This window comes from Venturia canescens, chromosome 9 (assembly GCF_019457755.1).
Source record: "Venturia canescens isolate UGA chromosome 9, ASM1945775v1, whole genome shotgun sequence".
Taxonomy (NCBI): Eukaryota; Metazoa; Arthropoda; class Insecta; order Hymenoptera; family Ichneumonidae; genus Venturia; species Venturia canescens.
The window spans coordinates 12,144,989-12,169,558 of record NC_057429.1 but is presented as its reverse complement, the minus strand read 5'-3'; the positions used below and the strand labels follow the sequence as shown (position 1 = coordinate 12,169,558).

The following is a 24,570-nucleotide window of genomic DNA, read 5'->3' as shown; positions in this document are numbered from 1 at the left end:
TTTGCAACGTTCAGGTCCAGCTAAACGAACGGGAAAATCATTCGTAATTCTCCATTTTTGTGAAATCGTCACGAATCATTTGTTTAGGTGGAAAAACGACGATTGGAAATTGGGAAGGGTCAAAATTGGAGAATTCAAAGTTTTTTTTCGTTCTTTTCGTTGGACTAGAACGTTGCAAACTTCGGTGTCAGTGAGCTTCGTGGAAGAGGTTTCTGTAAAGCATGTTTATTGTCGTTGTATTTTTACGTCAATTTCAAATCGAATTCATGTGAGAACAATCATTCGTGAATGAGAAGAAAATCGTCGAAACTTTCACCATTTTTATTGGTTGATTATTCCTTCGAGTTTGTTTTTTTCTTCATTTTCTGCTTCTGCGTACACCCTCGTGTAACTTGGTATCAAGAAAGTAGTATTTTTGCTTTCAAAAATTGATGTTTTCAGATTTCATTAAAAAATAACAATTTCCCTTTCAGTCCTGAATAGACGCGAGGCAATAAAGTACTCGCTAATAGATAATTTATAGTCCAGTCGTTTGGTGCTCAAAAAGAGGATTACCTGGAAAGTTTCGTGTATGAACTACCTTAATGAGAGTCATGATTCAATTCGGTGTCGCTTTTTTGGTTGAATTTCTCATCCGGATTATCGATCGATTCAGATTTCTGCTCTTTCCCTCGATAAAATTCAAAGACCATAAAACATTGTGCAAACCAGCGTCCTTCTACATAACACTAATGACGCTGAAGTTTCCAACGTTGGAGTCCAACGAAATGATCGAAAAAAACTCTCCAATAATTCCAGTAATTCTCCTATTTTGTTCCCTGCCAAATTTGCGATTCGTAGCTTTGCAAGCTGCACCAACGATTCGTGAAATAAAAAATTGGTGAATTAAAAACGTTTTTTTCGTTCATTTCGTTGAACTCCAACGTTGGAAACTTCAGCGTCGTATAACACTAATAATTTATACGAGCAGGAAAAAATGAACCTGCATCGAGTCTTTCCACGCACTCCTTATTTCGTTTTCGTCACCGACATATTTCGAATATGGTCGACTTTTGTGTGTGAAAGCGCATACTTGAACGAAAAAGTGTTGATCGTGTTTTATTTTCATCCGCATATCCCTCAGGATCATGTATACACATGTAGAATATCTCCTTTCATCGCGGGGGCAGCTCTTGGTTTTTCTATTTTCGAGTGCCTGCTTCCTTGCAACAGCTCCTCTTCTATTCTCTTGATTTTTATTTTCCTCTTTCCTTCACAATATTCCCCCAAGGGAGCTAAATGTTTGCGACCTTTGGGCGATATTTGGCCACGGCTTAACCCTTGGGACCGATAGTAAACGTCATGAATAAATATTCTAACCCGAATGCGAATGCTCCCGGTGACCGAACGAGACACCTTCCCCTCAATTATTATTTTCACACCTTCGTTCTAATAATATTTGTCCTTCTGTCGTCGCAACAGAATTTTTTATGTAAGTATGTGGATGGTAATGATTGCGTTGAAAAAAATCGAAAAAACAAAGCACTTTTTTCGATTACGACGCGATGAAACCGAATGCATTGGATTGGCAGATTTGAATTTTCTTCCAAAATCTTGGAGCATTTAAATTCTTCGGTTTTCTCGTCACACAAAAGCTAAGTTTCTAAATAAATATCTAGACTTTTGAAAGCCATCTAGAATTTATTGTTCTCTCGGTTGACGACGACGACGACGACGACGATGTTTTCCTTGCGTGTGTTCTCTCTCTCGCTCTCTCTGCTTTCTCAAAAGCCAGAGAACGACGCGAATTTATTCTCTTATATTCCATTGTTAAAGGTCCGGTTGTCGTCATGGTCGTTGTGGGAAATAAATTTCCCTCAACGCCGCGGAAGCTTTTCCGTCGTCTTGAACCGCAGGTGCAAAAACCCTCGAAAGGTTTTTCCTTGTCAGAAAGTCGAAAAATTCATAAAAAAAACGAAGATTTCACAAATATTCAGCTACGAGACCTCGGTGGAAGAATCATTAATCTCAAATGCTTTTGTATTTATCCTTCCACGGTTTACTCGAAAAACAATAAAATACCAGAAAGTGAAGATGAAGGGAAGAGTTGTGCGGAAAAAATAGTTCGTTAAGAGGATAACGAACACGTGCAGATCGAAGGCTTGAACGAAACCAAAGCAAAAGCGAGTGAGGTATAAAAAGGTGGCAAAAATTACACAGCTATTCACCCTCGGTGGTCTTCTATTTTTTCTTTTCTCTCCCTTCTCTCTCTCTCTCTCTCTCTCTTTCATTTATCTTAATCCAGCCTGTTACCTGCGATGACATTCCACACAACCCTGTAACGCTTCTATGTTTCTTTTTTTGTTCTTCCTTTTTTCTTCTCACTCTTAACCTCGTCGGTCTGTGTCGAGCTTGCGCGATTTCGACTAACCTGCGCCACGCAGAATCGTACGAGGAATGACGTTATACGCCAGGTGAGTTACCTGGAGAAAAATGAATCAGATAGCGGAAAAGATAGAAAAAAATATAGAAAAATGAAAAAAAAAAAATAAAATAAAATAAAATAAGAAAGGTGTTTTACGGTTATTTATAAATTAATTTTTGTTTATCTTTTCTTAAATCATGTACGCGAGCATGTTTTTCCATGAAATTATGTTGGAAGTATTAGGAAGAGTCCAACATTCAACATCTTCAATGAGCTATTCTTTTCCATTGGAGTAATCGTTGTTGATCGTTTTCGATAATTGCTGGTTGGTGTTACCAAATTTTAGGCTTGTTATCATTGCATATCAAATAAATGAAGACTGAAGTTGAAGAGTTATTAAAAAGCCCATTGCTGGCCAGTGTTAAGGCTTCCCAACGACGCAAAATCAGCTCTCGAACAACAAAAAAGTCTCGACGAGTGTTCGTTGTCATTGACTTCCTTCATGTGGAAACTCTATATAAACGCCCGCGTTTTTCTCAGGTTTTTCACACTGTGTACCACGTGTTTTGACGTCAAACATATTCAACCGATTTTCACGGAGTTTGGTGCACGATGAAACTTTTTTTTCTATGTGGATTTCATTGTTTTCCAGTTTCAACGATAAAACGTATTTTTTTGAGAAAAATAAACGAACGAAAAAGTTGACGTATAGTTTCTGTGGTTTTCATCATTTTACGTTTTTCTCACACTCAAATAAAACGTATAAAAGTTCCGAACGAAAATTATGATTTTTATTGACTTCAGATGAAAACAACGAGCGACTGTAAAATGCTTGAAAAGTTTCTCGTTGACCTACTCGAGAGACCCCATGAAACACCCCGGTCATGTTTTGTTCAATGCCTTTCATGTTGATTTTCAAAGTACCTACAAATCTTTTATCAATTTTGAGATTTCATCAAAATTTTGTTGACCCAAAAAGTTGACAAAATGCTCAATTTTTTCACCTCTCAAAGCTCCTTGTCCCCTTAACGCGAGACACCTGACGACGGTCCGTCGGACGAGGCCAAAATTCTTTCGTATAAACATTCGGAAGTAGAGCGCCCTCTCGTGATTTTGTTCGATAAATTCATCGAGCATTACCCAAAGAGGATCATCATTTTCATCTTCATTTATCATGAATTTTATTCATTGATTTTTGGCATACAAAAAATTGATCGAAACCCCTAAATTCGATTTTCCTCTACGTACCCTAAGGTTAAATGAACTTTTTTTCATTCCCCTCTCGACGTGATTGTTCGTTCGGAGCTCTTTATCTCAACGCGTGTTCGAAACGTTAATATTTAATTTTGTTTTCCACCGTAGCACAACATTTTCCATTTTTTCGCAGTCGTTTTCATGGTTTTTTTTTTTTTTTTTTTTTTTTTTTTAATTCTACAGAATTCTAAATACTGAGGTAAATTCGGGCTTATCGTAAGTATAGCAAAATTTGAGCTACTTTGATTAAAAGTTTGGAGGATTATGCGCGCATTAATACAAGTACGAAGAGGAGTGCGCACATAAATATATAAATATTCATAAAGCGAGAGGAACATGACAGGGGATTTTTGCATTATATTTTGACTAGTGAGAAGATCGAAAGGGGAATTTGGTACAGTCGAGAGGTAGAGAAACGAAGGGGGGTTGGAGAAGGAGGCAAAGGCTGGTAGTAGCGACGGCGCGTACTCCCTCGGCGTAAGGTGAGTGGTGGGAGAAACAGGAGACCCGGGCAGTGCAAGCCGGGCAGCCTGTCCGACGATACGGCCCGCTCCGTGGCTCCTTGGCCACGTAACTCGATCGGAAAGACGCTAAATTAAAAACAAGAAAAGAAAACGAGAGAAAAAAGCATTCGAAATCGAAATAATTCAGGTCGACGAAACAAAATATTCTCCAACACGGAACTGTGAGTAAAAAATCATTCGAGGGAGTTCGATCGGCGCGATGGTGAATCTCGAAAATTCAAAAATTGTCCAATTTTTCGATATCGCGTCGAGACCGAACGAAACAAATAATCCTTCCGTGTCGGACTTTTTTCTTTTGAAATATTGGACAATTTTCTCGCCTCCATTTTATTGTAAAGAAAAATGTTGTTTAAACAATCATATCCACGGAAAAACGAAGGAAAACTTGTGAGAGAAGAGAGAATAGTTTTCTGCTGTTGAAAGCTTTCTTTCTTCCCTCTCCTTACTTCTTCGCACTATTTCGTCTGTTCTCCTCCGTCTATGCCTCGGGCCAAGTAACAGGTTGGTGATTTCGAACCCGCACTGGATTTAACACAATCTCTCGACTTTCCTTTCTTCCACAGTTTTATTCTCTTATTTCTGCATCTCCGAAGTTGGATTTATGATCATAATTTTTTTCCCCTGTTGTAAAGAATAACGCTATTGTTAATTCACTTTCGTCGTTGTTTGAATTATCGACTGTCAGAAATATTAAAAAAACCCGATGAACGAAGTGCATTTTTCGTCTCCGGGGGTTCAATCTTCATAAATTTTTTCGTAACGAGTCATTGAAACTTGGGGTGCACGACATAAAGAATGTTTTTACACGAGCGCGAGTAAACACATTTGTATACCTCGTCCAACGAAATGTGATCTAATCAAGAATGTGATTCGTAATCGCCCGAATGTTTTGTTGATTCAGCACTCACATTAGAAGCCTTCATTTTTAATGACTCGGTAGGACAAACTTTGGCGAGTAAAAAAAGTAGGTTGGACGGAAGCCCAGGAACATTGGCCCGACGAGAGTTTTTCCGGAAACTTTCGCACGGAAGCGAGAAGACAAAAGTTCGAGAAGAGTCGTTGGTCGGAGGAGGAAGAATTGGAGAGGAAAAGTGAGTCGAGATCGTACAAAGGTACAGTGTTGATTCAGCGTGCGTTACGAGTACATTCCAATAGCGAAAGATCCTGCCAAACTCGATCGTGACAGAGGAAAACTCATCTTTTTCCCGTCCTCCAAAGGACGTCTCTTAAACTGTTGCTCGTACGAATTTATCCGGACAGTTAACTCGGCGAGTGTGCGAAATGCCCAAAGGACCAAAGGCTTTGTACATAAGTAGAGCTTTTTATAGAGATACGTGGATAAAAATTCATGTATATAACTGTGCTTAACTGTAACCTCTTTTTCTCGGTTGCTCGTGCTCGTGAAAGCATGTCCCGTGACGAACGAGCGTATAAACTGTTGCGCTTCCACCCCAACAACATTTTCCATGTATCCCTACTCTCACCGAGGATGACGAATTTTTATTGTTTTTCATTTATTTGAGAACTTATTTGACCGCACGAAACTTCATTCCGCTTGCATCCGGCTGAGCACATTCCGTAAGGAAAGACATTGGAAATTCCTTATTTATCGAATTCATCCGGCGAAGACGGAATCTCAACGCGATTGGGTCTCCGGATTTGATCTGGCCTGAGACCAGATTCAATTTCTACTGACGTTACTTTCGATGGGTGAAGTCAGAACTGCATCTCAAGATTTTGTTTTGCGAATAATCCTCGATTTTTCATTTGTTTATCTTAACAAAAGGGATTCACTCGAATTTGAGAAATAATCAAGTTGGTATGACATTTATACAGTTTTACAACGATTTATACATGAATTCGAAAGCAAATAGTGCTGGTTATCGAACGCTTTACGATCCATCGAGATGAATTTTTTGAAAGAGCTTCGAAAGGCTTTACTCGACTGTTTTTCAAAAGAACGTCCAACCGACGAGCTTTCGTTGAGCTTCAAAGTCAAATAGGCCGCTACTTTTTTTCAACGTTTTTCATGAGTCTGACAAACCCCCGACTGATTTCTCTTCGAAAGCACGAGTATATGGATTTCATCGTAGGATTCCTTTGAAATAAATAAATAAACTATAATTCAATAACGCAACGTGAAATTTTTCCATGTTTTTTTCTCACGAGTGGACCTGGCCCGCAGCTGTACGACTCGAGAAATACTATTCACTTTCCATTTGGAGGCTGTGTATTTATTTTAGGGTTTTGTGGAATCTCTGAAAATTCGTTTTTATTTGCAGAAAATTCGTGAAAAAAGCTGCATGCTTTTACATAATCGCGTGAAATATTCTTAGGAATGTTCAATAATAATTTTCGATTCGATACATTTCTTGATCAAATTACATCCATTTTTTTCTCATTTAATTTAATTTCAACTTCAGTGAAAAAATCGAATCAACGTTTGTCATTCAGCGCGTTTAGTTTCTGGATTTGAAAATGATGTAGATATGAACACTTTTCAAAGTGTTGTCAATTCATTCATGTAACAAAAATAACTATTTGTTCCAACAAGAATTTCAAGAAGAAACAAACAAAAGATTGTGAAGTATATTATACTCAAGGCAATAGAAAATTCATTTATGATTATCAATCATGTGAGATTTTTAGATTTAAAAGCTTCTTAGAACAATTTCATAATGTTAAAATTTGGAGTTACTAATAAAATACTTGTGCTCCAATTGATATAAATTTTAGTGCTGCACGTAACTCAAGTGGTAACTTTTTTCAATTCATTAGAAAATACTTGGCCTCTAATTAATATCATAAATTTAAATGCTGCACGTAACTTAGATGGAGTTTTTTTTCAATTGATTTAGTTGTTACAATAAGATAAGAAGAACGGGGCATCGTTTTTCAAAATGTTTTCAAGTGCGATATTTCGGTTTTTATTTCTCATGTTTTATTTGATTTTTTTTTCACTTTACAAAATAACCACAGATTTGTATTTTTTTGAATGTAATGTTTTTTCAAGATTTGTGAATTTTTTTTTTCGAATTGTTCTGTTGCAATTATTCACAGTTGGATTCATAATTTTTTTAATGGAGTTTTCATTACATTTTTCGTGATATGGTTAGGAAACAAGGGACCATCAATGTACTTCTCCCAGAGATTTTTATTTGATTATCAAGAAAGCTTAGTTAATGCATCGAATAAATACAAAAAAGTTTTTCGTACCAACAATTGAAATAAAAAAAATCAACTATTTGATCAGGTAGAAATTTAGTTGGTTAGTTACGAAATAAGTAAATCCGCTTAAACAAATTATACATAAAATATACTGAAGCTTCTTTCGAGGTAGACATTCGTATAGACAACTGATTTGGTACGTCATCGACAAGATTTTGCTAAGCTACATGAAGAAAAAATCCGACTACCAAAATTATTTGTTATTTTCCACAAATCATGTTGGCTAATGTAACAATACATTTCAACAAATTTTGGGTTATATTGAACTGACCAGTATGATTCGATTTACAAAATATTTATCATTCTCAACGTTTAGATACTTCAGAATTCCATATTCAAATAAATATATCATAAAAGTGTACGTGAATTCAGTATAAATTAACAAATGTTTTGAGTTCTTCGAACAAAAGATTTGGTTTTACTCGTTCAGTTAATTGAGATAAACAAAAATTGAGTGATTCGGATAAATGATTTATTTATTTATCGCAAGCGGATGTTAGTTTGATCAAGCAACAAAAATATCAACTAATGACAATTAGTTGTTGCAACTATTTTTTTTCTCAGTGTAACTATGGTGGAGAGAATAGTCTTCAGAATCAACAAAGAGTTGGTCCCTTTGACGAATTGTGTTTTGTGAGATTTTAACGAGTTTCTAACAGACGTTTGTTTTTACGACGTCGTGTAAATTTAAATGATGCTTTTAAGCTGATATTCGAATGTTAAAAATAAGAGTCATTGGATCGTAGATTCATTTTTTTCTTGAACATAATCGTTGTTCAATTTGCAATTATTTAAAACAGAATTGTGAGTTTTATTGAAATAGGAGGGAACAGAGGAGGACCGAAATCATGTGAATTGTTTATCGTTTGACGATATGCGAGTCAGTGGAACACGGTCTTACAACAGAGTAAGGAAAATCATGAAAAAACTTGTCCAACCATAAGATGTATCGTAAATTGTTTTATTTCCAATAATAAGAATCTCAGCGTTTATGGTCGATCTCCATGGAAGGAACCTTTAAAGCTATAAAAACAACCGCGATAGTGGAGATAAAAAGAGAGCGATAAAAAAACGTCGTTTGCTGAACGTTCTCAGATTTACGTTTTTTTGTGTAACTTTTTATACAACCTTCCAGGGTTCGAAAATTCTTCTGAACAGCAAAAAACACTCAACGCTGTTACGAATCTTTAGTAGAATTTTCACAAATTATTTCAAATTCTCTTAAAATGAAAAAAAATAAAGAAAAGTTCGTGAAAATTCGGATTAATGATACGTTTTCGTCCGACATAAAATTGTAAAATTATATCGCGAATAAAATATTTTAAAACGGACAGATCCAACTTTATTTTTCCTTCCGCGCCTCAGTTCATTCCGGCCACTATAAAATTCTGAACGTAACTGTTAAAAAAAAAAAAATAATAAATTAAATCGTTGATTGGAAACCGAAAATTTTAAAAGCGTCTATTCGGTGCAAAAAATATTATAATCATATTGTAACGGAACAGCCTTACCCCCTTGCACGATTCCTGGTTTCACAAGAGTCTATCAGAGGTCAGAGGGCTTCGGCTTCGAATGGAGCGCTCGCGCGTCAGCGGAGCACCATCCGTAAGCCCATGAGACTCCCAACTTTTCCTCTTACTCTTCTCCCTTATTCTTACCAAAATTGTACAAAAACAAAGAAATAATGGAGCCTATCCACCTCGATAGGGTGGGGATCAGAAGTTAGAACGACTAAAATAGCGAACAGGCATTCTGTATCCCACAAGTATCCGTCGTTCTTTGAAGGTCGAGTTCGAGCAAAGCCCCTCCGATTTCAAAATAGGGAAACGGAAGGCTTTACCCGCTCCAGGCCAAATCCGCCTGTCTATGCACGAATCTGCACACTGACACATCTACCTGAGAAAAGAGGATCTAAAAAATCCTCAGTTCCGATATGTGGGAAATTAACCACCTCTCGAATATCGAAACGTTTTTCAAGTATATATGTAAAAAAATGAAATAAATTTCTCGAGTGCATATAATCTAATAATTTGATGTTTCCGAAAAATCAAGCATTACCGAAGTTTTTTTCTTGATCAATAGAAAATAGGAACGTAAATGGGCGACAACTCGCTGTTTGTGACATTTAATTTTCTTCCAATTGATATAACTTCATTGGAGTTCTCAATAAATATTACAAAGCGCATCTCACTTTGTTTCGTTATTCTTTCAGAACATTTCATAGATATTCTTTAAGCGTTGTTGTTTGACAATGTCCATCCCATTCATCGTAATAAAAATTTGAAAAAAATGACATTCCATGGAAAATATTAAAATGAAAAGTCCATTGTTGCGAAGAAATAAACTCAAAAGTTAATTGACTCAGCATGACCTTTAAGTGATGGCTTCCGTAATGAGAAGGGCTTGCATATACATTTCGTAATTGAAGATACCTTGACCACGAAGATCAAATGTAATGGACCAGTGCGCACACGGAGGGTGGAATAGGAAGAGAGGGAGGGAGGGGGAGAGAGAGAGAAAGCACGAAGGTTGAAGGTAGGCCGGGGTTACAGTGACAGGGTCACCCGTTGACCGACTTTGCTGTTCGCTCCTTCTCCCTCTCTCGATTCCTGCTAGTTCTGGGGTGGAAGTGGGCCACGAGCAACGACTAGGCTCGCCCGACGTCGACACGCCATTATTCCCTGTATGCAGCCCGTTCTCAGCATCAGAACAAATACCCATAAACACTCTGTATATGTCTTTTACATGACATTGAGAGGCTCCGACGTCTCGAACAGACGAAGCCTTCCTCCGCCAAGAGAGTCAAATTGCCTTGCGGCCCTGCGCCACATTGTTCTATTTTCTGCAAACATTTGATCATCATTCATATTGGCAGCGTGTCACGATTTTCCGCAGAATCCACTGACAGGATCAATTCACTTAATTTTTTTCCTTACCTTTTTTCCCACAAATCATTATTTTTGAGCTTTCCGAGTTTTTCACTGAACAGGATTACTGATAGTTTCGTTCGCGATTACCCAGATTAATGTTTTGTTTAATAGCCCTCAAAGTAGTTGCAGTTTAATTTTTTTTGCTCTGCATTTGGACTGTTATTTGTAAGAGCTTTGGGGAAAGAGCATTATTCTTAAATTACCAAGGTCCTCGGCACCGAGCCGGGTAGAGTAACCGACTCTGTACCGGCTGATGAACAACTGTGACCATGCCATTTCTACTGCATTTGGGTACACGCAGTTTTGTTATACCGGATTATGCGAAACTCAACTTCGTCGTCTTGTGTTATTTTTTTTACTTTACTATTTCATGCGGGGACTGACTTTTTCTAGCGTTTCATGATTGCGTATTTTGGGCTTTGTGAAACGTCTGTTTGTTTCGATAAATTATTCTATTGTTCGCAGGTTATTTAGATTTTCGAAAAATTCGAATGAACCTCGCGAAGTGAAATCTTGCCTTAATTACTAATTAATAAATATGTAGTCCAATTGATAGGAAATTAATGAAAATTCGAGAATTCAATATCCTCGAATCGAAATAATCTTATTTTTGGATATTTCCTGCGGTAACTTTGAAGTAATTTAGATTTTCATTTCCTCAGCAAAAGCATTCAAATAAATCTACGGCGTTTCCACCACTTTGATGGTTTTTCTTCGAATAACATTCAGGAAAGTGGGCGAGTTTAATCAGTCAATTTACGAGACGCACGTTAATCTTACAAAATCCTTTCAAACCTCATTAACATTTTTTCTCGAGAGAAGATTGTTGATCATTGGTAAGGGACAACGAGTTGAGCAAGAAGGATTCGATTCGTAGATTATTTGCGGCGATAAAAATTTCTACCCTAAAAATTGTGATGCCTGATAACAAGAAAGTGGGGAGCTGGTTATTAAATCGCGAAAAATTGATTGAGAATCGGGATAATTTTGAGATTCTCGCTGAATGGAACTTTTGCCACGTGTCTGATTTTTTATGTGTTTTTTTTTCGTATCTATATATCAGGTACAATCTCTCGAGGCTGTTTATGAGAGGAGCAAAAAAATGCGATCGTGAGAGAAATTACTTTTGTCTGGCACAGAATAGCGGTGGCATGTATATCCGATGTGGAGTCGTGCAAAAAATAAACTTTTAATCCCAGATCATCGTCGATGGACGTGGAACAAGTTGAAATGTAACTATTAACAGAATCGTCCGCCCTCTCGTTCCCATGAAACTCGCCACCGAGTTTAACTTCCTTCGTATAATATTATTTTCAACAACACAGCTATTCAATAAAGCTCCACTGCGAGAGATCAATTCTCTTCATCGGAACGAATCTCTCGCAACTAAAATATTCAGGTTGATATCGGCAATAAAATTTTTCAGAAATAAGACAGAATATTCTAGTTGGTTTAACTTACAATAACACTGTGATTCGTTCTGGAATTTTATTCGTTTGACTAAATATCTGTCGAAATTGAATAATTGTATGATTCGGTCGTATTGTTATCTATATTATTCGAATCAACAAAACTTATTTATTTTGAACAATTAGATTTTTTATTTCATTGTCCGTTACTCAAATATATAAATTCTGTCTTCTATGAATCTAAAACGTGTGCTCTACTCGTTTCCTATAATTCGTTATGAATAATCATCGGAGTCTAACGACTCCTATAATTTTTCCAACGGAATAGGGTATTTTACATTAGGGAGGGAACAATATAAAAATACATGTTTATGATAGATTTTGTAAAAAGTAAACGAGAAATTTCAATATTTATTTATAAAAATGCAATATAAATTTTATAACTAATATAATTTTATAAAAAATAATGAAAACACATAGTTGTAGAGACTTTACCCGCAAGGATATCACGTATAAAAGCTCCTGAAGGGCGCACAGATATACGAATAAACACAACGGGATATTTTACAGCATGTAAGAAAAAATATAAAAATGCATGTTTATGTAAAATGATTTTGTAAAAAGTAAACGAGAAACGTCAATATTCATTCATAAAAATGCAATATAAATTTTATAACTCAATTTTAAAAATCGTCTTTTTTCATCTGTTTTCCAAATGTCTAAAACGCTATTCGCCATATTGGTTTCCAACGTGACGTCACTCCGATAGTAAATAATTAAGATTTTTACCGCGCTCTCTATGTTATTTTGAAATTTTTCAAGTTATTATCACGTTTGAGAACTTTTATCATTAATTTGATCAAAATCGCATAATAGAAGACGGTTTTGTGAATGCGGAAAATAAGAATCTACCAATGATAAACCCGTTGATGATGGAAACGAACCCACAATTTTTGTGGCGTTTCTACACTTGTATTATTGCATTCAGGCACAAGACACGAATAATATAATTTATAACTCATCATTTTGGACAAATCTTGTTCCTCGGTCTTTCGCAGTCGTATTGTTTATTAACGGAGTGACGTCGCAAACCGAAACAGCATGACGGCTAGCGTTTCCGCGCGAAAATTCAAAATTATAAATAAAAAATAGTTCTTAAGACACTTTTTGGTCTAATAAAGTAAAAATAAAAATTCTACTGGTTCATTACGATCTCAGGATTAATCTAAAACAGTTTTCAAAACAAGGTGTAATACCCTATTTGCATCAGAATTGATTGGTGTCTGTAAGTTGAATTGGTCCATTTCATCGGATCTCGTCAATCTATAAATGTCCATCTAGAGAACACCACTGAGTTCATTATTCGTTTGACCACCCATTTTGTTTCTATTACGGGAATCGTTGATTTAACATTAAATTTTTTCTTTTCAAAATAAATTATTCGTTTTTCAAAATCATTTTTTAGTTAAACAATTTTGAATAATTAATTTTTGAAGAAAATATTTATATAAGCTAATTCACCTATCCATCTCGATGCTCACTATTTAGTCATGTTTATTGATTCAACTATAAAAAGTATGTTCAAGCAAGTCAATAATATTCTATCGTTATCCGGAAACGAATTGTTTGATTCGTTTCCGTTTATTCAGATGTCACTTTAATTATTTGCCGATGAATTAAAAATTGTTAAATTTATTAAATTTACGTTAAAAAAAATTTTTCACTTCAATGGATCAATTTTCACTTCTCAGTGCTTCTCAAAAACAGTTGAAATTTGATTTTCGGTGTAATGAACGATTTTCAGATGAATTTAAACTATCGAGAATTTCAATTCAGTTTTTAAGGCTATTCACAAGAAATAATAATAAACATTTCGTTGAATAAAAAAAAAAGAATAATTCAAAGATTAACGAAATCGGTTTATTCAATGGTAAACTGAAATATTAGAAAAAATGTTGTAAATTTTCCACGCACTGCTGGTTCGGTAGCCTTAATTTTGATCTGAATGCTAGAAACGGGATGCTCCACCGGTTATAAATTTTCCTCCTCAATCACGGACCTGCCAAGTTGATTTTCACGCTCGAACGACATTTGCAAAAGCGTGAATTTTTGTTTTAGTGAGAAAAGCTGTGAGAACGGTCCGCAGTAATATTTCCATGATATTTCTTGTCTCGTAGAGCAAATTGAATTCATTTATTTCATCGTAGAAGGTGAAAAAAGTTTGGGAGAAGGTAGCAAGCGTGTTAGGCACGAAGAATTATTGGTTTGTGAAATTGAGGAAAAAGGAACGAGAGAAAAGAGTAACGTAACGAAACTAAGTTGAACAACGCACTTATCGATTTTCGCACGTTCGACTCTGACGTTGGTTAAAAATAAAAATGATCTCTTTTATTCTCGCGGATTCCGCCGACTTCTCGCCGAGGCACGAAGGGAAGGCTCGATTAGGGGATCAAGAAGAATGGCAGAATGAAAGATAAAAAACGAAGCGACTGGGGGAAGGGGTTCGATGTTCCATGGCCCTGGGGGGTTATGGAGGATGATCGTGCTCTGTCGAAGAATTCGAACAACCCACGCACGTATCTCGTGTTGCTTCTTCTTCTTCTTCTTCTTGTTTCCATCGGGCACGAACCTATATAAACTTTTCGGTGTAACCCTGGTGAAAACTCTCTGTTATTTTTCTCCTTTCTCACTGCTCGTGCCTCCATTCGTTTGGAATCGTTGGAAAGACCCTTCCGAAGAATTCGGCCGATGTATCGGAAGCTTTTCCCATTTTTTTCTCGTTGTCACGGATATATTTTTCCGGCTGTACGATATTCGACGAATTTTCTCGCTCGAAATCTCTGGAAGCTGCGAATCTAGAGACTAAATGCAGAGAGAAAAGCTACCCCGTGCTTTTCTCGCACCTGTAATTTAGCAGCTGATCCACGTTCTCCCACTTTTTCCTACACGCATTCGCGAAAGTCTGCAGTCAAGAAGCGTTGCCCGATCCATCTTTTCTATTCTCACCCTACAGATTCGACCTCCAGCCCTCCCACCTCCGCCGCTTTGGCTCAATGAAGCAGACGCAAGGAAGGCGAATAAAATCTCGCACGCCATTTTCATTTCCGATGCAGAAAGCTTCTTTCCTACAATCCTTCGCGAAGAGGTTGTACACGTCACCCTTTTTCACCGAGCAATCTTTCTTCGACGAATTTTATTCCAGCCTCCTTTCGCTCCCTCCCCCCTTATCGCATTCTCAATTTTCTCAGCTTTCATGCCGATACAGCTCCCCTTTTCGATACTTCTATACATGTATATATGCGCGTATTCTATACAACAAAACCCCGCTTATATGCCGTATTTTCATATATATTGAGTCATCAATTTTGTCTCCGTTGGATTTTGCGGTGAAGAAAGCCTCATCTGTAAATCCATGCAATTCCTTTTTTCCCCTCGATACCTCGAGGGTGAGTCTCAACCGAAGTACGGAGATTCGATCGATCTACTTACCGAGACTGCAGATTAGACAGCAAAAGAGAGGAAATCTTCTCCCACGAATGTTTGCTACTCTAGATTTATATTTAATGGGGCCAAGTCACGAGTTACTTCAAAGATCAATCATTTTTCTCGATGATTTTAATACGTATAGATATGAAAAATGATTCAACGTTTCTCGTTATTCGTGTTATTGCGCCTTTTCCAGTTCCATGTTTTCATTTCAGTTCAATGGAAAATTCGTTCGTGAGTGGACTGTGGGACAAACATGAGAAATCCCCCTTAAATTTATCTATGTTCATGGGCATGAAGAATTTTGTTGGCTGTTCTGTTTTTGGCCCGTGGCCTGCTTACTTGTCTCATTTTCATCAAAACCCTCAAAGAGCTTTGATTGGTTTAATGCAATTTTGAATGTGTATTAGGGTGATGCAAAAAAAATCGATATTTTCTTCTCGGAGCTTCAACGGAGATCGTTAGTATATAAAAAAAAAGTATTTTTCCGAAAATTCAGAGTTCAAAAAAAATGTTTACATAATATGCCCAAGCCACTTTTCGATATTTTACTGTTTTTTTTTCATTTAAAAAATCTTATGAAATTTTGACACCTGCAAAAAAATTTAAAGGCTACCTCGCATAGTTTATTTCTTCTTTTTTCTGTATATTTAGCTATACATTATGAGATTAAAAAACGTGTGGCAACAAATAACTATTCTTGTCGTCCTTCCAAAAGAAGGGGTAAAAGTATTTTGCAAAAACAGTTTTTCAAAATTTTGTCGAATTATAATTTTCCTTTCAAAGTCTGGTATTTCAGCACAGAAGACGTTATTAATTTGGGAATTTTCTAGTTTTCCCATTTCTTATAGAAATTAATAAAATATATTGACTGAATTCTGATGGAAAACAAATGTAGGCAAATTAATGTAAAATCGCAAACATTTTTAGTTACAAACTGTTTGTTTACAATCAAACTATTTGATTTTGTACAGGATGGCAACTTTGTACAATATAACTATTTCGATCTTGTTAATTTAATTTTTTTTTTTATATCCGCAAAAATTACGACACCGATTTTTGGAGTTTGATGGAAAATATTTGCAATTTTGCATCCATTATTCTCCATTTTTTTCTAACAAAATTCGGTCAAAATATTTTACTAATTTGAACAGTGCCTGAGGAAATTAGAAAATTCCCAAATTTTAACGTCTTCTGCGGTGACGTAATCAGACTTCAAAATAAAGAATGTTGTTTTTTTGTACGATGCCCTAGCAAGTTTTTGTGCATAAAAATAAATTAAAAATTATTTAGAAACCCGAAAATTATAAAGAAAACCCGAAAATATTTGTTACAACATGTAATTTTGAAAAACTATTTCATTGCAAAGTACATTCACCCCTTCTTTTGGAAGAACGACAAAAATAGTTGTTTGTTGCCACAAGTTTTTTAATCTCATAATTTATAGCTAACTATACAGAAAAATAAGAAATAAATTATGCGAGGTAGCCTTTAAATTTTTTTGAAGGTGTCAAAATTTTATAAGATTCATGATTCCATCGAACACTAGAACTTCCTGCTACGAGAGCAAAAGAAACTCGCTTCACGATTTTTGAGAAAAAAGGGAAAATATAGAAAAGTGACTTGAGCACTATCTGAAATTTTTTTTTTAATCTGAAATTTTGGAAAAATTTAATTTTTTTTCATGTACCAACGATTTCCGTTGGAGCTTCGAGAAAAAAAGATATCGATTTTTTTTGCATCACCCCAATATAAATGCAGTCCTCGCTAATTACAATACTGTCTTACGTCTCGAAATTTGAAAGAATGGGCTAGTAAAAGTACAGTGATCGAATCGCCACCTCCGAGAAAAAAAAAACAATTGAAATGATTGAAAAAAAAAAAACATCTTTTTAGTTCTAATTTGTGTAACGATAATGAATTCACCCCTATTTTCGAGGATGATTCATTATTGCAACGTGCATTAGTCACTGTTATTCTCCCTCTTTTGAAAAATTGATCTCAGCTTTATTTCAAGAACGACATATAAAGTGGAGCTTTCGACGTTGGCCCAGGTGAAAGTTCGTATCCAAGGCCAAGGCCTGAGAATGACAATTCTCTTGAAATATATAGTTTCTCCTCGAGGAACTCGAGCGCAAGACTAAGGCTAGTTGAAAATCTTCGCTTTTCTTGGCTCGTGTGGATTGTCTCTCCGAGACATTGCTCTCGTTTTTGTTATGTCATCTGAGTGTATGTACCGAGCTAGTTTACGAACTCTCTTCCTCCCAGTCTGCCCCTTTCTCTCTTTCTATTTACTCCAAACGTTGGTACGACGAAGCATCATGACGCTCCGCGAACGACTCGATGGTGCATAAACTTCCGAGTCGATCGGTTGAATAAAGTATGAGAAGTTATGGAGCGGCGCACCTTCGTACATTATCCCTTGTCTGCATATGTACACGTGTGTAGTCAATCGCTCAATTGACCTCAGAGACGCACAATTTTTCCCCCAAGCTTTCGTCTATCTTCATCCGCAGCCGAAAACCCCATTTTTCAAGGCTTCTCAAACAACTTGAGGGAGAAAAAAGGATTCCAAAGCGATTGTTAATACACGTCTAGAATTTATCTTTTCTACGATCGCATGAAATCGACTGAAAAGGCTTCCGAGCTCCACAGATAAAGCGAGTCCGAGCGTTTGACGAAACGATCATTATATAGTCCATGTCCATTCGAGCTTGATCAAGTTTGTCGAAAATTCATCGAGCTTCGGATGGAAAATGTGACTTATTTGATTATTAGAGGAAATTGATTAATAATCAACCACACGATGAAATTACGAAATGAATATTTGATCTATTTTACTTCTTGATATCTTGTTTAAGATTTCCGATGTAGATTTTAACAAATAGATGAAAAAATTGCTAGATATTTGTACTTTCGCTTCCGCAGCTTTGTGAGCCCACGTTTCACACTCGATTCACATAATCCACTCTTGGGATGGTGAATTTTCATATTTTTCAAAAGAAAAATAGCTTTTTTGTTTCCACATCGTTTGCTGCTACATTTCTGTACTCAATATCACACGTTGCTCTTTTTTTCATATGTATTCACGCCGTTACACTGAAATTTGAAAAAAATCAGTCGATATGGGGTAAGAGCAGAACGTCCGGAATTCCCCCAAACTGCGAAAATTCACAAATTAATGAATAATTAAAAAACATTAGGGTAAGCCCAAGTTTGAACTGCGTTAATGATTCTTATATGAAATGAGGATATTAAATTAATTTTTTAAATAACATTGAAACCGTTTATCCCGTAGCTTCATCAATTTAATGTGTAAGCAAAAATTAGATAAAAATGTACGAAATTTTATGATCGGTCTTACCTCGATTGCGGTGTCCATATTTACCCTGCGTCCGGAATGAGCCCAGCACGCTCCCATGCAGACTCCGAGGATCGTGTTTCATTTCTGTTTCATCGGTGCTCTTTCGTACAACCATCTCACGTCATTGTTCATTTTAAAGCTGGAGCATCAATTTCCTGCATAAAGAAACTCGGTGCAATATTACTCGCGTGGTGAACTTAATAATAAAGCTCGAACCGCGGGCTGGAGAATGAAGCGAAGAGCGAGTAAGGGGAGGGGGGACGGAGCGTGTATAAGAAAGTCGAAGGCAAAATGAGCCGAGGAGCGAATCGAGTCACTCGTTAAAAGTTGAAAATCAACATTTTTTCCTACGTTTTATTTGTCGTGATTTTATAAATTTTCATATTTTTTCAAATTATCGCACATCGAACTGGGCTGGAACGATTATTGCATTTTCGACCGATGAACCACGTTGACGAACATCGCATAGCGTGTCGTCCATCTTGCCCCGCCTCTCTCCTGCTCCTTCAATTCAGATATTTCAGAAGGTCGTCCGTCACCTACATCATATATGTGCCACCGTAAGGGTAGAAATGGAAATTAAAGCGTCTTTTCTCCTCCTCTTCAAAGCGCACGAAATTTTTTCGACATCCGTTATTGCAGGGAGCACTTTAACAGGAGAGATAATGGATTTCAACAGCGAGCATCATTATTTCATTTGCATTGAAAATTCATTTGAAATAAGATTTTCTTGTTCATAACGATTTGACCGTTTCGGATTGTATTTATTTTGAATTTTCCGGTTTCGTAATCGATCGATAAAAATTCATCAAACGCTTGATTGCTGAATGAGAACAATCGTTTCATTCCTTCAACTTAAAAATTCAATCGAACTAGCTTTTTTCCTTCATACCATCGATCTTCAATTCGATTGGAGTTTTGATCAAATTTCGATTCGAAATTCGCGTTCAGTTTACTTCAATTTCGATCGTATTTTTGATGTCTATGTCTCTTTATTGCACGGTGAAAAAAAAATCGTTGCAACAACTAATTGTCTTTAGTTGACATTTTTGTTGCTTGATCAAACTAACATTCGCTTGCGGATAAATAAATAAATCATTCATCCGAATCACTATGTTTTTGTTCATGTCAATTAACTGAACGAGTCAAACCAAATATTTTGTTCGAAGAACTCGAAACATACACTTTTATGATATATTTATTTGAATATGAAGTACTGAAGTTGAGTATCTAAACGTTGAGAATGATAAACATTTTGTAAATCGAATCATACTGGTCAGTTCAATATAACCCAAAAGTCGTTAAAATGACGACGCTGAAGTTTCCAACGTTGGAGTCCAACGAAATGAACGAAAAAAACGTTTGAAATTCACCAATTTTTTATTTCACGAATTGTTGGTGCAGCTTGAAAAACTACAAATCGCAAATTTAGCAGGGAACAAAATAGGAGAATTACTGGAATTATTGGAGAGTTTTTTTCGATCATTTCGTTGAACTCCAACGTTGGAAACTTCAGCGTCATGTTAAAATGTATTATTACTTTAGCCAACATGATTTGTGGAAAATAACAAATAATTTTGGTAGTCGGTTTTTTTCTCCATGTAGCTTAGCAAAATCTTATCGATGACGAACCAAATCAATTGTTTGTACGAATGTCTACCTCGGAGGAAACTTCAGTATATTTTATGTATAATTTAGTTAAACGGATCTGCTTATTTCTTAACTAACCGATTAAATTTCTGCCGGATCAAATAGTTAACTTTCTTTATTTCAATAGTTGGTACGAAAAACTTTTTACATAGATAGTTGCTCTCCCTGTAATGAGAGAAAGCAATTTCTTACTCAAATTCCTACCCCCTCGTAGATCGTATCCCTTGTTCCTTGCTTTCCATCTTCTTTATCCTCGATAAGAGGCTGGCTACATATTGAGCACATGCTCTGTACGAAAACCTCATATATTCCACGAGCATACAAACCTGAGGCTACATTGACTCCAAGTTTTGAATTGCTCCGGGCTATAACGCGATTCGTGGACGCATACATATAGAAGAGACCGGAACAAAACCGGCTATCTAAGAAAATACAGTACTTTACAGAAGTTTAAGAACCTTTATTTTCACTATTAGACAATAAGACATTGGAGTTCAATGTAATTTTTTGCAATTAAAAAAAAAAAAAAAAAATCCTCGAGGCCCATTGAGATACTTCTCAAAAATTGTGATTATTTTTTCCCATTTCAATGCAATGTACTTTGACTATTTTTTTCAACAACAATAACTTGAAATTATGTGAAAGGTTTGGGGAAAAATGCTGAAAATTCAAATTTGCAAATTGCTTCCTCAAGATGATTAAGATGCACGGTGCTCCAGATGCACGATGCTCAAAGCTTACTCTATGAGATGCTATATTTTCCATTTTGGCTTCCTCTTAGAGGAAGCTTTCAGCATTGTTATAAAAGCTTGAGAAAACAATTTGTTACTTTTTTAGGCTTATATACTGCTTCTAAAACTGAATGACGAGCTATCAGAAAAAACAGTTTGCAACTTTCAATTTTCATCGTTTTTCTATTAACATTTAGATTTAATAATTCCGACTATTTTGCTGGAAAGTATAGAAGAAGAACAGACTTATACACAATATCTTACAAAATTTCCAAAAATTAAACCGGATTTTTCGAAAAACTCATATTTTTGTAAAATTCTAAAAATCATAAAATTTAAACCGCTCAATCGATATTTCCCAAATTCAATACCAACCTTCCTATTATGATAATCTATTTATAGAAAAAAAATTAGTAATAAATCTTAAAATTTTCGGAAGTTGGAGCGTCGATACCCTTTTTTGAAAATTTCAAAACGTCGTAGGATTCGTATTTTTTTATAAATTCTGACAAAATTATCAGAGAATTAAGCCGCCATGCTGTTTCGGTTTGCGACGTCACTCCGTTGGTAAACAATACGACTACGAAAGATCAAGTAACAAGATTTGTGAAAATAATTAGTTATAATGTATATCATTGGTGTCTTGTGCCTGAATGCAATAATACAAGTGTAAAAACACCACAAAAATTGTGGATTCATCGCCACCAAAAACGTATTTATCATTGGTAGATTTGTACTTTCCGCTTTCACAAAACCGTCTTCCGTTATGCGATTTTAATAAAATTAATGATAAAAGTCCTCAAACGTGATAATAACCTGTAACATTTCAAATTAACACTGAGCGGACGATAAAAATCTAGATTGTTTACTATCGGAGTGACGTCACGTTGGAATCCAGTGTGGCGATTGGCGTTTTAGAGATTTGAAAAACAGATGAAAAAGGAGCATTTTCAAAATTGAGTTATAAAATAAAAATTGAATTTTTATCAATGAATATTGACGTTTCTCGTTTACTTTTTACAAAATCTATCATAAACGTGCATTTTTATATTTTTTCTTACACGCTGTAAAATATCCCGTTGTGTTTATTCATATATCTGTGCGCCCTTCAGGAGCTTTTATACGTGATATCCTTGCGGGTAAAGTCTCTACAACTGTGTGTTTTCATTATTTTTTGCAAATCGTTTGATTCGTTAACTCTTTTAGAAGAGTCGCCGAATTCTGTCACCGGTTTCCTGCATGCTCAGCTCTTTTTCTACATTCTCTTTTCAATATCTTCTCCACTGATGTAATATTTTGATTTTCTCACATCGACAAACGTCTCCCTGGATCCGAATAATAGTATTTTTATCGTTGAGGAGCAACAGGATACTTAGAAAAGTTGTGTCGTTTGAATGTACAGGTAACACAAATGTATAACCCTCGTTGCATCAAGTTATACGCCTTGCGTAATTAAGTTACCGTTCTAATTTACTGATCGAACCAATGACGAGTGCATGAGAAGAGGAGGATGAGAAAGAGAGGGAGAGAGGGATAAAGAGATGAAGGACGAGTAAACTGGGTGGCTGACGAGTTTCTACCCCATAAACTCTCTCTCTCTCTCTCTCTCTTCCTTCCTTTCTCTCTTCTTCTGCCTCCCTCTTTCGCCACTCTCGTTGCTCTGTGCGTCGACGCTTCGAGAGAAACGAGTTTGTGGCACGAGTGGGCATACAGTGTAAGGGGTGTGTGTGTAGAAGGCCGGAGGAAAATACATTCGACTTCGCCCTGCCGATCAATAGCTACAGGTGGCAGCCATTTCCTAACCGACCCTGGCTCGAACCATTTTCCTTCTCTCGCTTTATCTTCCTTTTTTCTCTTTTCCCTCGCTATTTCTTCCTCGTTTTCGCATCATTTATATACACACGGCTCTCCGAGTCCTCCAGCTTCACCTCCTAATCTCGAAACAGATTCCGAGGCGACGTATCCAATTCCTTTCGTACGAATGCAAACACATTCATCGTTTTTTCCGAATACGTCAATGAATTTTATCAATCAACATGAAAATCTCATTCCTTTAACTCCGTCACTTCCTAAATTATATTTATTCTCCAACCACGGAAAAAAACTGGGGAAAAAATGTTTCCGCAGTTTTCTGGATCCAGCAAATTGGAACTTTCGTCTACGGCGATCTGGAATTTTCGTTATCCACACGAGATCGCTCACACTTCCTCGTTTCGAAGGCAAAGTTTACACGTTGCGGGAGGATCAAGAAAACCTGCTCGTTTCCCATCGTCCCCGATATAAATAGTGGAACCCTTGCCCTCCTTCTTGACAATTATCATCGTCGAAAATGATGATCGAAATGAAAAATCATTTACGAAATTATTGTCTCTGTAAAATGACCTTCGTCTGAGCGATATTGACGAAAATTTCTTACCGTTCTCCACGAATACGAGTCCTCGAAGAGGCTCTCTGACATAGCATGTGCGGTCACAAGTGAATTGTCCGAGATCTATTTCCGGCACGAATAGGAGTCCCGATTGCGAGCGAGAGCTGTGCAATCGTTCGTGCGAGCTTTTTCACACATATGTCCGGCATGTGTCAGAGCGAGTGTAATATGGATGGTGAATTAGTAGTCGCGTACACACGTACAAGTATCTGCGCGCGTGTGTGTGCTGTTGTGGAGTCCTTCAGCACGGCAGTTCTAATCGAATCGATGACGGCCGTGCCACAACGTCTTTCCTCCTCGTATTTTTTTAATCTGTCCCACCTCATATGCAGACTTTATGAAAGTAACGTTTGTGTCCCACTTGTCGACCTGATTCGATTTTCTCCTCTGTTCAAATATGAAAATGATATTTCATTTCAATTGATGTACCACATTTCCCATCATTTCAATGTCGCTGGGAAATGCACGCGGACATTTTCGAGAGAATTTTATTGCGGGAGTTTTCAGCATAATTGCTCAATCTCCAAACGAATTTATCATTTCCGCATGACCTTTTGACTGGAGTTTGAAAATAGAGGGAAATGGAAAATTCTTCAAATAGTTGATCAGCGTTCGATCACTCGTAGAAAATAATCGATTGTTCGAAAAGTTGAGTATATCCTGACTTTTATTGTGGATTCTCTCTCTCTCTCTCTCTCGTGTTCGCTTTCGTGCCCGAATCCGTTTGGGATGTATTTGGACAACTTCGCTTAAGTGCGATCGAGTACGATTTTTCTTTTTCTCCTTTTGTACGATTTTTATTATGTATGATTTCTTATTTGTATGATTTTTTATTTTCTATGATTTCCTAAGAAGTTATCATTTTTTTTCTCATTCATCATTTCCGATTTCATCATTTTTACGATTTTATAACTATTTGTATGATTTTATATTTTGTGTGATTCGGCTCGATGCTTATGCTGTAGTTCTTTCCTCCATGTCGTTCTTCCCAACAATTTCCTTGTTTTGCTCTTTACCACATATTGTACTCAATATTGTTTATTTTATATTCTCTTAGTAGGATTAGTTATACTTATTCCGTAGTATCACGCATTGCCTACAAGTTTTACTGAGGCATTACAATTAAATATCAATATCAATATCTCTCTCTCTCTCTCTCTTT

At 36.4% G+C, this 24,570-nt stretch overlaps 1 protein-coding gene across 8 annotated transcripts in view; it reads left to right on the top strand.

Moving 5' to 3' along the window:
- Positions 1 to 24,570, top strand: part of Fife (regulating synaptic membrane exocytosis protein fife) — a 162,596-nt gene that overhangs the window by 2,688 nt on the left and 135,338 nt on the right. For 6 of the 8 annotated variants that reach the window (XR_006261948.1, XM_043427874.1, XM_043427873.1 and 3 more), the window contains exon 1: positions 4,193 to 4,343. The exons of 1 other annotated variant lie outside the window; for it this stretch is intronic. The gene's annotated coding sequence lies outside the window, so the exon portion shown is untranslated. Of the gene's footprint in view, positions 1 to 4,192; positions 4,344 to 4,409; positions 4,684 to 24,570 lie in introns of those variants that run through there. One more of the 8 variants, XM_043427872.1, reaches the window with a different exon arrangement.